Source organism: Dipodomys merriami, unplaced genomic scaffold (assembly GCF_024711535.1).
Source record: "Dipodomys merriami isolate MVZ:Mamm:240054 unplaced genomic scaffold, mDipMer1.0.p SCAF_8, whole genome shotgun sequence".
NCBI lineage: Eukaryota > Metazoa > Chordata > Mammalia > Rodentia > Heteromyidae > Dipodomys > Dipodomys merriami.
Genome location: NW_027206401.1, coordinates 20,762,181 through 20,777,488, shown reverse-complemented (window position 1 = coordinate 20,777,488; position 15,308 = coordinate 20,762,181). Strand labels below are relative to the sequence as shown.

General features: G+C 42.0%; 1 protein-coding gene across 1 annotated transcript in view; it reads right to left on the bottom strand.

Annotated features, from left to right (window-relative positions):
• Window positions 1-15,308, bottom strand: part of Map7 (microtubule associated protein 7) — a 139,591-nt gene that overhangs the window by 124,023 nt on the left and 260 nt on the right. The gene's annotated exons all lie outside the window — the stretch shown is intronic.

The following is a 15,308-nucleotide window of genomic DNA, read 5'->3' as shown; positions in this document are numbered from 1 at the left end:
GGCAGGTTTGCTTTCATCTTCTTTATTTGGCCACCTTTTATTAACAGGCTTATAAGCAAAACATGAGTAGCGGCCAAGCCCAACAGCCAAGAAGTACCAGGTCCCTGCAGTGCCTTTTATAACTTTCCTATAAATCTGCGCCACATATCAAGCATTTCACAAGACCAATGAGTACATTTTCCCATGTCTGCTCTGTCATAAACAAATGATTAACTCCAGGGGTTTGTTTATATGCCTGTCAGGTATGGACACAAACTTTTATAAAATCTTTTCCTAAATGTTAAGCTTCATGAGGTAAGTTGTGGACGTTATGAAATGCCACATTCAAGCTGGGAGCCAGCACGTGTGCTACGATCCTGTAATGCCTGTAATCCTATTCAGGAGGCTGAGATCGGAGAATTGTGGTTCAAAGCCAATGTGAGGAGAAAAGTATGTGTGATTCTTACCTCCAATAAACCATCAAAAAGCTGAAAGTAGAGCTGTGACTCAAGTGGTAGAATGCCAGCTTTGTGAAGAATAAAAAAGGGGATAGTGCCCAAGACCTGAGTTTAACCCCCTATTACCAGTTCAAGAAAGAGAGAGAGAGAAAGAGAGAGAGAGAAAGAGAGAGAGAGAGAGAGAGAGAGAGAGAGAGAGAGAGAGAGAGAGAGAGAGAGAGAGTCACAATGCATTTTAACCTGGTAGCACATGTTAGAATCTTCTCAGCCCTCTTGTTGATAATTCTCATTGACAATACCTTATTAATGTATATAACATGGACTTTTTTTTTTGGAGTTTTGGGGCTTGAACTAAGCTGCTTTTGCTCAAGGCTGACACTCTACCACTTTAGCCACAGAGTCACTTCTGGCTTTTTTTGTTTATGTGGTACTAAGCAATGGAACTCAGGGCTTCTTCATGCATGCTAGGCAAGCACTCTAGCACTAAGCCATGTTCCCAGCCCCCTGACATGGACTTCTGTATTCTTTGACAACGTTAAGATGTGTCTAAAAGATCCTCTCCTCTTAGAGTGATGCCTTTTTTTTTGGCTAGAAATTCAATTTTACAGACTCCAAACAAGACAAAGAAATCAGTTGTTGGGCTCAAGCGTCCCACAAAAGCCTGACCTGTGCTTCTAAAAGTTATGTAACTCAACAATAGTTTGTGAGCATTTAGTTTTACTGTTGAGATACACCACAATAAAGATAAATTAAGAAGCAACAGTTTCTTGTTTTGCTTTAGAAGTGGTGAAATCCTATTAAAAGATGCCAGATAAGATAAGGGCTTGGGAAGGTAATGTTAGAGAGGAAGCAGGGAAACTGATGTTCTTCTATCAAACCAAGGCAATGGGAGCCACTGAAGGGCGAGATCCAGACTGGCCAGAACAGCCTGGAAAGGAGGAGGAGATACTTGAGACAGAGAAGCCAGTTACTTAACAACTTAGTCCTAGACAGGAAAAGGGATCTCAGATGGTGACCATGGGGACAGATGGAAGAAATTGAAATATGAGAATCAGTCATGTTTGTTTTCTAACAAACAATGTGTAGATGTATTTCAGAAGGTTGGGCATGGATACTAAGCTCCTGCTGGCTGAAAGGTGAAACGGGCAGTGAAAATGGAAGGTGGTTAGTGTTCTTAGAGATTTATACAAGGTTTTTACATCTGTAATAAAACAAAGTGGATCCCGGTGCAGGTGGTTCATGTCTGTAATCCTTGCTGTTCAGGAGGCTGAGATTTGAGGATTACAATTTGAAGCCATCCCTTGCAGGAAAGTCTATGAGACTCCATTGCCAATTAACCATCAAAAAGCCAGAAGTAACCAGGCCTGGTGGCTCAAGCCTGTAATCTTAGCTACTCAGGAGGCTGAGATCTGAGGATCAAGGTTCAAAGCCAGACCAGGCAGGAAAGTCCATGAGACTCTTATCTCCAATAAAACACTCAGAAAACCAGAAGTGGCACTGTTGCTCAAGTGGTAGAGTGCTAGCCTTGAGCCGAAGAGCTCAGTGCCCAGGCCCAGAGTTCAAACCCCATGACCTACAAAAAAAAAAAGCCAGAAGTGGAGTGGTGGCTCACCATGCCCATGCGTATGTAACGTACACACACACCCTAAAGCAGAGAGATGAACAGAGCGCACACACACACTCACACACACACGCATGCACACACACACACACACACACACACACACACACACACACACACACACACACACACACACACACACACACACACACACACACACACACACACACACACACACAGAGCCCTAAAGCAGAGAGATGAACAGAGTAGTACCAGGTTCAAAATGATCCAGGGTACTGATCTCAGATTAGTGCCCTGTACAGAGGCTAGATTTTAAGATCTCCTCAGCCTCTTCAGATCCTGTGATTCCATGATTTGATGGAATGGTAATTCAGTTCTATCTGCGAAGGAAAACACTCAGGAAGAGGAAGAAAAAAAAGAGGGGGGAAATAAATCCAAAACACAGATAAACCTTTCCCCTTGAACCTCAGTTGTATTGTTTTAATCACTCTACTAAAGGTTCCAGAGACTTTGGCAATTTAATAGTAACGATGGAACTTTCCAGTGTCTTCTGGTTAGAAGGAAGTCACAGTGTTCTTGATTTCTGCCGCTGTAGCTTGGGAGATTTCCCCCCCTCAACTACCAACCTTTTTTATGAAACCTACTGAGAAAACACAAGATTTACACTTTCTCTCAATGGGACAACTTATGGGTATATGACTGTGGCTCTGTGATTTAAGAGATGAGCTGAAAAAAGTTTACCCATAAAAAAGCAATTAACATCAAAGCAGTTTAGTTAATTACTTTGTGAACATCCTAAGGACCACGATCATCCTGTTAGACAGAGCCAACAATCAGATGAGCTGAGAGACATGTACTTAACAATTCATTTCAGAAAGAACTGAGATCCACTTTCATGCTGTTCTAAATTGATTTTTCCTACCAAAACTCCCTAAAACTAAACCAACAACTATGAAGAGATTTTTGTTTAATATGTTCTTTCCTTATCATAAAATTCAGTTAAAATTTAAATTAAAAATTCTATCTTGGGAAATCATTTTAAGTGATGTGCATGAACCCCGGAAAGCTTCATTTTTCTGAGGGCCAGTGTGTCAATCATGGCTCAGACAACAAGGAGGGAGGAGTACAGAGAGAAACACAGAGAGAGACACACACAAACACACATACTAACACAGACTTTTTGTTGTTGTTGCCAGTTGGGCTTGAACTCAGGATATAGGCACTGTCCCTGAGCTTTATCTGCTCAAGGCTGGTGTTCTACCACTTGAGCCATAGCTCTACATCTGGCTATTTTGAGGGGGAGAGGGGTGTGGGGAGGGGGAGGGTTGCTAACTAGAAGTAAAGAGTGTCATGGACTTTCTTGCCTTGGCTGGCTTTGAACCTTCAGATCTCAACCTCCTGAGTAGCTAGGATTACAGGCGTGAGTCACTAGCACCCAGCAAGAGATTTGTTTTACGTAATAAATGAAATTTGTAGGTCAAGTCAACAGGCTGGAAATTTTTGTAGTTTTTTTTTTTTCTTTTATTCCTTCTTTTTGCTTTTTTTCTTTTACCATACCTAGCTTCTAGGCAGGATTTCACTGTTACAGTCTTGAGGCAGAGTTTCTTTGCCTGGACACTTCACTTTTTACTCCTAAAGCCTTTGACTATTAAAGGTCATCCTACCCCACAGTCCTGTCAAGATGCTAAGATTTGAAAGCATGTTATTCAAAGCCAAAAGTTCACATGTCAACGATCATAATCTTTACTGAGTAGGATGGATACTATCTACTAAGATGATTTTCCAATCCTGTAATGCTCTTAAAATAATGTTCATATAATTGAGGTTAGGACATATACTAGATCTATTAAATCCCCCTTCATTTTTACTAATGATTTCTCACTAAGAGTCCAATACTGGTAAGTATAAAAGCAGTATCAAACAAATCCTTTTCATCATTATGAGAGCTAAGCAGTCTGCTAATCTCAACAATAAATGGTACAGGGAGTACTGATGGGAAATTAAATTTAAAAATCCTTCCATGTTGTCATGAAGCAACCCCACTGTCTCAATCAGAAGAAACTAAGATAAACAATTTCGTGGATGGGTACAGGGAAGGCTAGAGATAATATGATTTTCCCAAGAAAATAAAGAGTATATGAAGGTTTGAGGCAGTAAACTATATGCATTTAATGGTTTATTTGCTATCTAGAACCAACCCTAACAAAAGAAGAAATACTTGTGATTTTCCAACTTCTGAAATCTAGCTATCTATGCAGACACGCCTCCTAGAGAGGCCAAATTATATAATCACAACTAGTGAGTTTGAGAGTTGGTCCATTTTCACATAGTGAAAGACACTATGTAACTATAATTGTCAACCACTAAACAGAACATCAAAAACCTTGAGCTAAATTATATAGATAAGGTACAAGTATATTTAAGACTGAATAGTAAGCCTAGAATTTTTGCAACTGTAAAGCAAAAAAAGATCCCTAATACATCAATAATTTCTTCTTCTTATAAAAAGAAAAATATAAAGCATTGATTTTTAAGATGCAGACAGGACTAGTAACCCAGGAAGGTTTTCTGGATTTTGTTTTTCTTTTTTCTTTCCATAAATAAATACATCTTTTCTTAGGCTTCACTGAACTACAACCATAGGGGTTTTTAGAGGATTCTATATAGAAAGAAATCTCGGATGAAGAAACTGGTTAGTAGGCACTTAGTAAGTACCCTCTTCACCTCTAAACCCTTTCATTTTCTTACCCATGATCCAAAACTTTAGGCAATCTAACTAAAACATCCTAAATGGACCATTACAGCCTTTAATCATGAAACAACATGGCTATGCTCTGCTTGCTAAATGTAATAAATTCTTTGTCCTCTGTGTGTGTTGTAATATTCTAAACACACTCTGTGTCACTATGTGAGTCAAATTTTTCGACTGACAAGTTTTATTTTTTTTGCTGGCAATAGCTACCTAGTTTCTGTTTCCACACTGGTCTGGAAGACACTTGCTCCAAGAGCCCTAAAATAGGTGCTTCCAAATTCCTCTAGCCCTCAGAGATAGACTTCATCTAGCTGACTGGAAAATGGCCTTATTTCCAAACAAAAAGACAAAGGTTTATATAATCAAACACTGTTTGCTTTCAAAATAATTACAACACTAAAGCCTGTTCCATGAGCATGCTTCCTGACAGGATGTCTGGAACAGAAAATATGAAAGTACTCTAGAAAGCAAAAACCCCTCATTGCCTACTTTACAATGGGCTTGAAATGCTTGGTGTGCAGGTGTCTGAACTCCACAGACCCTCCTGTTTCTGAACTATTTGCAGGATTTACAATAAGTTTTTTGCCCCTTTTGATATTTCAGACATCTTCTTTCTCTTTTTTAGAACATTTTTTTGAAGAATTACTTTCTATTGTTACTGCCATTAATGAATCCTGGGAGACCTTTACAAACACACAGGGCTCTGATTACATAAAAGGTTTATCTTCTTTGCTGCTCAAGTTGGATGGCTGGGACCACATTCTCTATCTTTAAGCTCTTTGCAGTGAGCAACAGATAAATGACAGACCCGGTCAATTTGTAAATAAACTGAAATGACACCTCAAACCTGCTTTTAAGTCTACCAAAGACTGACTCTGAAATGCCAAACCAGTGTTTGTTTTACTCTTGGGAGGCCTCAGTGGATTATAAGATTATGTGGTTTTGCTGTCCAAAGTCAGGTGAATCTCCTAGATCTAACTGGACTAAAAATAGCTCCATCACCTACTTCTTCCTTTAACACTTTCTTTCAATGGTCCCAACTATCTCTTCTACTCTTATTTTGGTCCCTTATAGTGTCTGGCTTATACACAGTCATTATATAGCATATGAATAATGGGTGTGTGTGTGTGTGTATGCACACACATACATAAACACATATACACATATACACACATACCAGTATATATATGCATATACACGTGTGCATATATGTATATGCACATATGCATACATGCATATATATCATACATCTGTATGTTTGGATATATATATGGATAGATATATGCATATATATATATATATATATATATGCACACACAAAGAGTATCTTCACAAGGAGTGTGGGAAGTAGCAAGCCACTGTTAGAAATTTCGGAATTTATTCTTAACATTAAGTAAGTATATCAGTACATATCAATATCTTGTTTATATTGTATCAATAGCTTGGTTATATTTTATAGACAAATGATATATATTTGAATATTTTAAAGGTAGCACATATTTAGTCAATTGCCACAGTAATTAATAAATGCCAGTGACTCACACCTGTGATCCTAGCTAGTAACTCACACCTGTGATCTTAGCTACTGAGGAAGCTATCTAAAGAACTCAGTCAAGGCCAGCCTAAGCAGACAAATCTAAGAGACTCATATCTTCAACTAACCAGCAAAAAGCCAGAAGTGGAGGTGTGGCCTAGGTGGTAGAGCACTAGCCTTGAGCAGAAAAAGCCAGGCAAAAGCATAAGGCCCTGAGTTCAAGCACCAGTACCAACACACACACGCACACGCACACACACGCACGCGCAACAACCTGAGGGCTTCATTCAGGGAATTAAATCCATTTCAGGAAAGGACATCTTTTCAGATTTGCTAAGCTATTAACTTTTTTTAAGTTTTTTTTTTTAAGTTTAAGATCTGAATTTGTTGAAGATGCTATTTTCTTAGGGAGAAATGTATCATTTGCACAAAGGCCTACATATCACACCCAGGATAGGCTTTTGCAATTTAGGGTTTTTTTTTTTTTTTTAAGCTGGGCTGTTGTCACTCAGGCCTGTAATCGTAGCTACTCAGGAGGTGGAATCTGAGGATCACAGTTTGAAGCAGCCCATCAGAGATCAGAATCTCAGGAAAGTCTTTGAGACCTTGATCTCCAATTAATCACTACAAAACCAGAAATAGAGCTGTGGCTCAAGTGGCAGAGTGTTAGCCTTGTTCAAAGAGAGTTCAGGGACAGTGTTCAGGCCCTGAGTTCAAGCCCCACGACCAACACGCGCGCAAACACACACACACACACACACACACACACACACACACACACACACACACAGTTTCTTCACACCTGACAATTTTAATAAGACAGCCTACTGATAATTTAACATCTTAAGTATGCATTATGCTGCAGAAACCCTACCTGCCTCTTGCTTCTCAGGAGAACTGAGTGGAAGACAAACTGCGTGTTTGCTCTGTTCTCATAGACAATCATACCCACTGTGGTTGGCTGACAATCAAAATAGTCCAGTGAGCTCATCATTAAAGACAATGGAGATCCATCTTCATGGTATGAAGCAATGTTATGCAATAGTAGTAATATTTTAAGAAAGAATTTAGAATTAAGAGCTATGATACAATAATAAAAAGTTTGCATATCATAATGAGCCAAGAAAGGTTGGAAAGGGTGCTACTGCAATGACAACATCATCTAGGCATCTCATAGGCCAGCATGGAGCAATCTTCTACTGGAACATTTTGTGCAACAGATGGTGAGAAGCCCATCAGTGCTTTGATGATACCTTTCATACCTGGCCTGGCGTAGGACAGTGAGATCACACAGCTACAATTAGGTCTGAATCAGCAGTACATTCTGACGCTCTCCTTACAGGTGTCTCACCATCATGAATAAAACTGTGTTCAAAGGAAGAAACTCAGCCTGCTAGCATTTTTCACACTGATGCAGTACCAATCCTTGGTCATTAGAACAAACATTCTACGTATGTTGTCCCAGGGAATGTTCTAAGTCCTATCTACCCTGTGAGGACAGAGCCATATTGTCTTTATTAAGGTAAAGAATGGCACAGGTAGGAAGTACTGAAGGTGCAACAGGAACTCAAGCGGCCAGGAATGGCACAGGTAGGAAGTACTGAAGGTGCAACAGGAACTCAAGCGGCCAGGTGCCAGTGTTCCTGTACAAAAGAGTAAAATAAGTATTATCCCTCATTGAGTAGTCTTAGTTTTGAAGCACGACCTTATGGCTTAACACATGTTCTAGTTCAGTATAAATGTGTGTGTGTGTGTGCGCCTATCTTTTGGCTTGAACTCATTGGCCCTGAGCTTTTGTGCTCAAAGCTAGAGTTCTACCACTTGAACCACAGGTTTATTTCCAGTTGTTTTATGCTTAGTTGATGAGTCATGGACTTTCCTGCATGGGCTGACTTCAAACTGAAATCCTTAGATCTTAGCCATCTGACTTAAGATTACAGGCATGAGACACTGGCGCCAGTGCACTGTCTCTTTTTTCAACATTTTTTTATTAGCACACATTAGTGACATTTCCATACATCAACCTTACCCCCTCGAGCAATCTCCCTTATCTCCTTTCCTCTCTTCTCAAAACAATTTCCGGCAGACTCTTATCTCCTATGTTTAACCAGTAAGAAGTAAAAGTGGTAGTTATCAAGCATGAACAACAACACAAAAAAAATCTAAGCAAGAGCATGAGTCCAAGTTTAAGCACAGATACTAGCACAAAAGCCAAAAAATGTCAGCTGGCTCCCTTGTTCTATTTTCACACATGTAGGACAATCATATTCATGTTCATTTACCCTCACTTCCACTGATACTCACCCTGCAACACAGCCAGAGAGGGGATGGAATGGGAGGGGAGAGGAAAGAGGGGAAGGAAAGGGCGATCAGTTTACCTAGTATTAGCATCCAGCCAGTCCCAGGACTGAGGGACCCAGCAGCCAGGAGGCCAGACTGTCAACTATTTATAGGTACTGAAGAAATAAGGAGTGATGATTAGAGCTCATGGGTCAGCAAAAGTTCTCTGGAAGGACTATGTAATTTTCTACAAAATACTTTTATTAACTCCTTCAGATTAGAATATGATCTATCTCAGATTTGGGGGCAGGGAGGAAGAAGAGGAAAACAATGTGACTGTGAAGCAAAATAGAAAAATTATACACTGATGATCTTCCATTTACATATAAATGTCAAGCCAGACAGAAGTGCACAAACATATCTTTTGAGGGCGCCTATATTTGGTAATGCAAATGCACTCCTATCTGTTTCATACCAGTATTTTCTTCAAAAAAGTCTTAGGGCAAAGAAAGATAAATCAAACTTTCCCATCTAAGACTAGAGCAGTTTCAATGCTCCATATAGTTTCTATAAACAAGATACACTTGATAGTTCCAAATTGAACCTACCAAAATGGTCAAATGGAAGAGCACAATACAAGAAATGGATGGAAACTTGTTCGCAACACTCAGTGCACACAGATGCTACCTGGGGAGCTCTTTTTTTGGGGGGGGGGGGGCGGTCATGGGGTTTGAACTCTGGGCCAAGGCGCTGTCCCTGTGCTCTTCAGCTCAAGGCAAGTGCTCTACCACTTGAATCATGGTGCCACTTCCAGTTTTCTGGTGGTTAATGGGAGATGAGTCTCACAGACTTTCCTGCCAGTGCTGGCTTTGAACTGTGATCCTCAGATCTCAGCCTCCTGAGTAGCTAGGATTACAGGTGTGAGCCACCAGCGTAGCTGGGGAGTTCTAAATCCATCTATCTGGTGCTCATCCTTAAGATTCTCTGATAATTATCTAGGGCACACCTAGGCATTGCAAGATTTGAAGAGAGTCTCAAATGATTTTTAACTTTCTGCCAAGATTAAGAACCAATGACCTGAACTAATGACACTCTAGCATATGAGCTCAACAATGATTTCCAACACATAACCTTTTGCCTGAGGAGTGAACTATAAATAAACCCACAAGGACTGTGGTTATGGATGGTACTGTGCTCATTTACAGCACCTACCATAAACAGAGGTCAACCCATCTGGAAGGTAGAAAGCAGGCAATGGGATCTTGGATGTTGCCTTTCACACGAAAGACCCAGGTGAGGCGCTTCTGAGAACCAAAGGCTTCGATTAAAATCTTGAGAAGCAGCCAAGCTTCCTGCCACTGAAATCCATCTTATACCCAACTATTATGCATTTTATTATCACCTGCAGGCCTTGGGTTGCGGGGGTGGGGGGATACTAAAGGAAAGAGTTCTTTCTAGAATTTCATCTTAAAATTTGAATTTACTAAAGACAATGGTTTCTTTTCTACTTTCAAGACCACAGTTTGTATTATCAGAAAGCTATCACATAGTACAATGGTTCTATTTATCTGAAAACCAACTCCAAAAGTGTTTGTTGGATTAAAAAAAAAACAGTCACAGAAGAAAGTTTAAGATACCTCACATCTCAATACTCTAAACTTATATGGATTTTACTAGCTTCTTGCTTACAAAATACAGTTGGCATATGGTAAATACACTTCTAAAATCCTCTCTGCTGTGTTTTGGATGCCTACGCCCGCCCACTGTGCTATCTGGTCAGGTATTACAATCCTCCCTAGTATTTCTCTGCGTTCTTCTCTCATACCTAGTTCTGTAGGAACATTAACAAGGAAGAAGTATTGTAAAATGTAGTTAATGTTTTCCATTTCTAATGTAGTTAATTCTTTTTGTCAAGAATATATTACTCTTCAAATCAAAATTCAAAGCATTGAGTGAAGGCTATAACTCACTGGTAGAGTATTTGCTAGCATGGAAGAGTCTCTGGGTTCAATCCTATATCTGCAGAAAAAGTGAAAAAAAAGCCTAAGAAAATCTGATTCATTCTTTTTCAACCGGCTATTACTCAAATTTGAAAGATACTAAGAATAATAGTCAGTGAGCTGAAAAATGACAAATGCCATTTAAATGTGTAAACAAGCATAACTCAGAGCATTTCAAGAGCCGAATACAGAAGCAGCAGCCACCATGGATGGAGAAGGAAACAGAATCCGAAAGCGGAGAAGACTGAGGCTCAGCCCCACATTGAGTGGTCCGGTCAGGGATGAAGTGTCCAGTGGAATTTTTCAAGACTTTACAAGTATGAGGGCCCAGTTCCTAAAAACTTATCCTTAATATTCAGTTTAATAACATACTCCGTGCCATTAAAAAATTAAGAATCAGAATCATAAACCAAGTTACATCACCACTCTGTCTAGCTTTCTAACAAAACAAGTTATTTCCAAGTTCTGAAAAGCCACATTTCAAGGGATGTGAGACACATTAAGGAGGAAAAGAAAAAATAAACTGGGAAAAAAATGTGTGTACGATGGCATTGCGTTCATAGTCCAATTCAGAAAGCAGTCTCTACAGGAAATAAGAGAGGCCATGAAGGGGGGGGGAAGGGGGGGAAGGGGAAGGATTGGGATTGGGGGGGAGGGGGGAGGCTGGGAAGGGATGTGAAGGGTAAACCAAAGGAGGAGGGTGCAATGCTTGGTAAGAAATGTACGCATTATCCTGCCCATGCAATTGTAACCCCTCTGTACAGTATGTTCACAAATAAAATAAAATTAAAAAAAAAAAAGAGAGGCCATGAAGATAAAAGACGAAGGCTAGGAGTCATGGTTTACACATTTAATCCCAGCTACTCAGGAGGCAGAGATCAGGAGGATAGATCAAAGCCAGTCCAGACAAAAAGTAAGGTCTCATCTCAACAAGCAAGCCAGGTGTGGTGGCAGCGTAGATAGCAAGACTGCAGTCTGATGCCATTTCCCAGGGGAAAATGTGAACCCTTATCCCCAAAATTAAAGCAAAAAGGGCTGGAGGCATGTCGCAATGGTAGAGCACCTGTTTAGCAAATGCAAGGCCCTGAGTTCAAAGCCCAGTAATGCCAAAAGAGAAAGAAAAAGTGACTTTGGGCTGCCACACTGGAGGCCACCTTCAATTTACTGAGACACTAGGAAAACCAAGCCGTAGGAAGGCTCTAGCTCCACAGCTGAACTCTGGATCCTCTGCACAGGTTATGGAAATCACCTGAGGATGTGTTCAGACCCCTGCTCTTGTTATGGAGCCTCCGCTCACAGGGCCCCTCTCATGCCCATAAAGCCCCTGCCCCTCACCCCCTCCATCAGTACTCCCCACAGGAGTATGCTCTCCGAACATCACCACAGCCAATTCTTACAGCAACACAAAGAGACTGGAGTTCTTAAGATAACTCCTTTGAATAGTTTTCAAAGATCTCAGCTCTTTTAGACACCATGCCCATGTAAATTAGTGTTTCACACACAGACTTAACTAATAATAACACAGAAACACAGGCTTCTGAGCAAGGCTGCCCAGTCTAATTAATATCCATGCTTCCCCCTGCTGAGCTGGATGTAAAGTCAGACACAGTAAGACCGCAGGAAAGCCATCCAGCCATTGGAATGAAGCATCTCCAACTTTCTCCAGAATCTCTGACCTGCATTTTTCAAAAGGGGTAAGTTTAACACAAACTGGAGACTGAGCTCTGCTTACAGGTTTGCAGAGAGTGCTTAACTATGTATGGTATCATGAATTAATCAAAAGCAGCTTTACATTTTCTGGTGATGGTTTTCTTAAGAGGTTATTAACTTGAGAAATTAATGCTGTAGAGTCACTTTCCACAGCTCTTGAATATAAATGTAACATTAAATAACTTTATTAAAGTTTGGCCCATGATGATTTTGTGATCATTCATCTATTTGAATATTCAAAAAACCCTGCAAAAGAACTTGACATCCTCTAGTGGTCAAGTAAAAAATTTGCTTCCAAAGCACTAATGTTTTGTTGTTGATTTGTTTTGTTGGGTTTTTTAGTTTAGTTTAGTTTCTTTTTCTTTTTTTTTTTGCTTACCATTTGGCTATTGACAAAAAGAAAAAACTGTTCATCCTCAATCACAATGGATAAGAAGATAAAAATAAATCCTCAGAAAACATGCTTTTCAAATGGACATTGAGGCAGTATGTCACCAAAGTTCAATCCATCTTTAACATACATACACACAGCATGTAGTTTCTGGACACTTTATAGGTACTAATTTTATAATAGCCTGAGGTTCCAAAGTGTCTTAAAATTAGTTGTTCAACATGGATACAAAAACTTAAAGTCATTTACTAGACAACAACAGCCAGGCACTGGTGGCTCATGCCTGTAATTCTAGCTACTCAAGGAGCCTGAGATCTAAGGAAGGTGGTTCAAAGCCAGCCTGAGCAGGAAAAGTCTGAGATTCTTATTTCTAATTAACAAGCAAAAAGCCAGAACTGGAGGTTTGGCTCAATTAGTTTGAACAAAACTGTCAAGTAAGGGTGCAAGGACCTGAGTTCAAGCCCCAGTACTGATACAAACAGAGTGGGGGCAACAACACTTCATAACAATGAAATTGTAAAGAAGTAAGATAAAATGCCATTTAAGATGGCAACTCCCTTCTTGACAGTAATAAATGATTGAGATCTCTGAGCCAGTCCCCTGAAAAACAAATTGGACGAGTAATCATTAAAAAGCATAATGATCTGCATATTTAGATGTACACAACTGGAATTATACCAGAACAAACTGGAACTTATGTATACCAATATAGTTCATGTTTTAAATAGACAGGCAAACTGAAGTCATTAAAATTCAAGCAAATCCCACCTGTCCTCTCAACATACCACTGCCTACATTAAAAAAAAAAGAACTTTTACATTTTCTTTCTTGGGCAATCACTGACACTGCTGCTTCTCAGTACTGAAAGCACTAGTAGTAACCCAGGACTAAAAACAGGAAAAAAAATGTAGAACCAGAATTATGTTCTTAAATTATCAAATGAAAGCATTCAGAAGACCATATATGTCTCAGACCACATACAAAAATATGTCCTTTGGTACTTGAAGTTTCTAGTCAGAAGTATGAAAGAACTGTTCTATAAAAGATGACAGCTAGCCAGATGCCTGTGGCTCATGCCTGTAATCCTAGCTATTCAGATCTGAGGATTGTGGTTCAAAACCAGCCCAAGCAGGAAAGTCCTTGAGACTATCTCCAATTACCACAAGTGGGGCTGTGGCTCCAGTGGTAGAGCACTAGCCTTGAGCAAAAGAAGCCCAGGGATAGCACCTGGACCCTGAGTTCAAGCTCCAGGACTGGCAAAAAAAAAAAAAAAAAGTTCATGGACACATGGTTGATGTATATTTGAAGCAAGGCCAGATCATTCCCTAACAGGCTCATACTACAGTATCTTCTACAGTCTAGTGAGGCATTGAATAGACTAGGTACTGTTGTATTCAGGCACTACTACAGCATCCACTGCAGTACCACAGAACCTGGCTTGCATCTAAACAAGTTGTTCCAACGCAGACTCTAAAAGTTTACTTTTTATGAAGCTCGAACTGCTGCTGATTAAGTCACTACCACAATTCTGTTCACTGCCCTGACCTCTTTTGTAGCACTGCGCATGCGGCCTTCCTGCTGCCCTCTCTTGGGGAGCCGGGTTCCAGCACCTAGCCCATCAAGTTCCCCAAGGCTATTACTCAGGCATCACCTATTCTCCACCCAAACCAAAACAATGATGCACCAAACTTCCAGCACCTTAAGACAAAACCAACCAGCCACCTTCCAGGAAGTCGCCCGACCTGAAAGCACCGGGTCTGTCTTTACCTCGGGTGTTCTGGCTGAAGGTGTAAAATCATTAAGACTTCAGGCGCCGCCTCGCGTCTCGCAAGCAAGTGCAAACGCAAACGTGGCCAACACCACGCGGCGAAGCTCTCCGGACCCGACCCAGGAAAGATAAACACTCCAAGGAGATCAGGACCTCGGAGGGCGGGGCGGGGAGGACACAACTGCTTCCAGCGGCGAGCCCGGAGAAGCGGGCACAGCTGGCACCCGGGGCACCCACTTCAATTTGCTTTATAATAAGGGACGGAACCTGCTCCCCAGCCAGGGGTAAATAAATCCGTAACACACACACACAGAAGCGGGCGGGGAAGCTGCGGAGGGAGAGACCACCGGCTGGTACCGCGGAGCTCTGGGTGCGGGTGGGGAACGCGCTAACCCCGGCCCCGGCGAGCGCCCCAGACCGGTGCGGGCGGGGGAGGAGGGGCGCCCAACGCCCGGGCCGTGAACCGAGGCCCCCGCCGAGCTTCGGGGCGCGCCGGTCTACGGGCGGGGATCGGAGCCTCCTCTCCCCAGTGCCGGCCGGGGAGCTCGCGCCCCGGGGCCGCTCCTCCGCGCAGGGCCCGGCCGGCGCTCACCCGGGCGCGGGGCCGCCGAGGGCCGCGGCACCTGGGGCGCCCCGAAGCGGCGCCCCGGGCCCGCCGGCCGCACGGGACCGAGCGCTTCCCCGCGGCGGTTTCTGCTCCGGGAGGCTGGGGGACGGAGGACGGGGACTCGAGGTCCGCACGCAGTGAAGTTGAAGTTGGAAGCCCGGCGGGCGGCGCGACCCCGTCCGCCCCGCGCGCGCCTCCACCTGTTGCGGGAAGTCGGGTGACGGGGCGCCGGGAGCCCGGGCCGCGA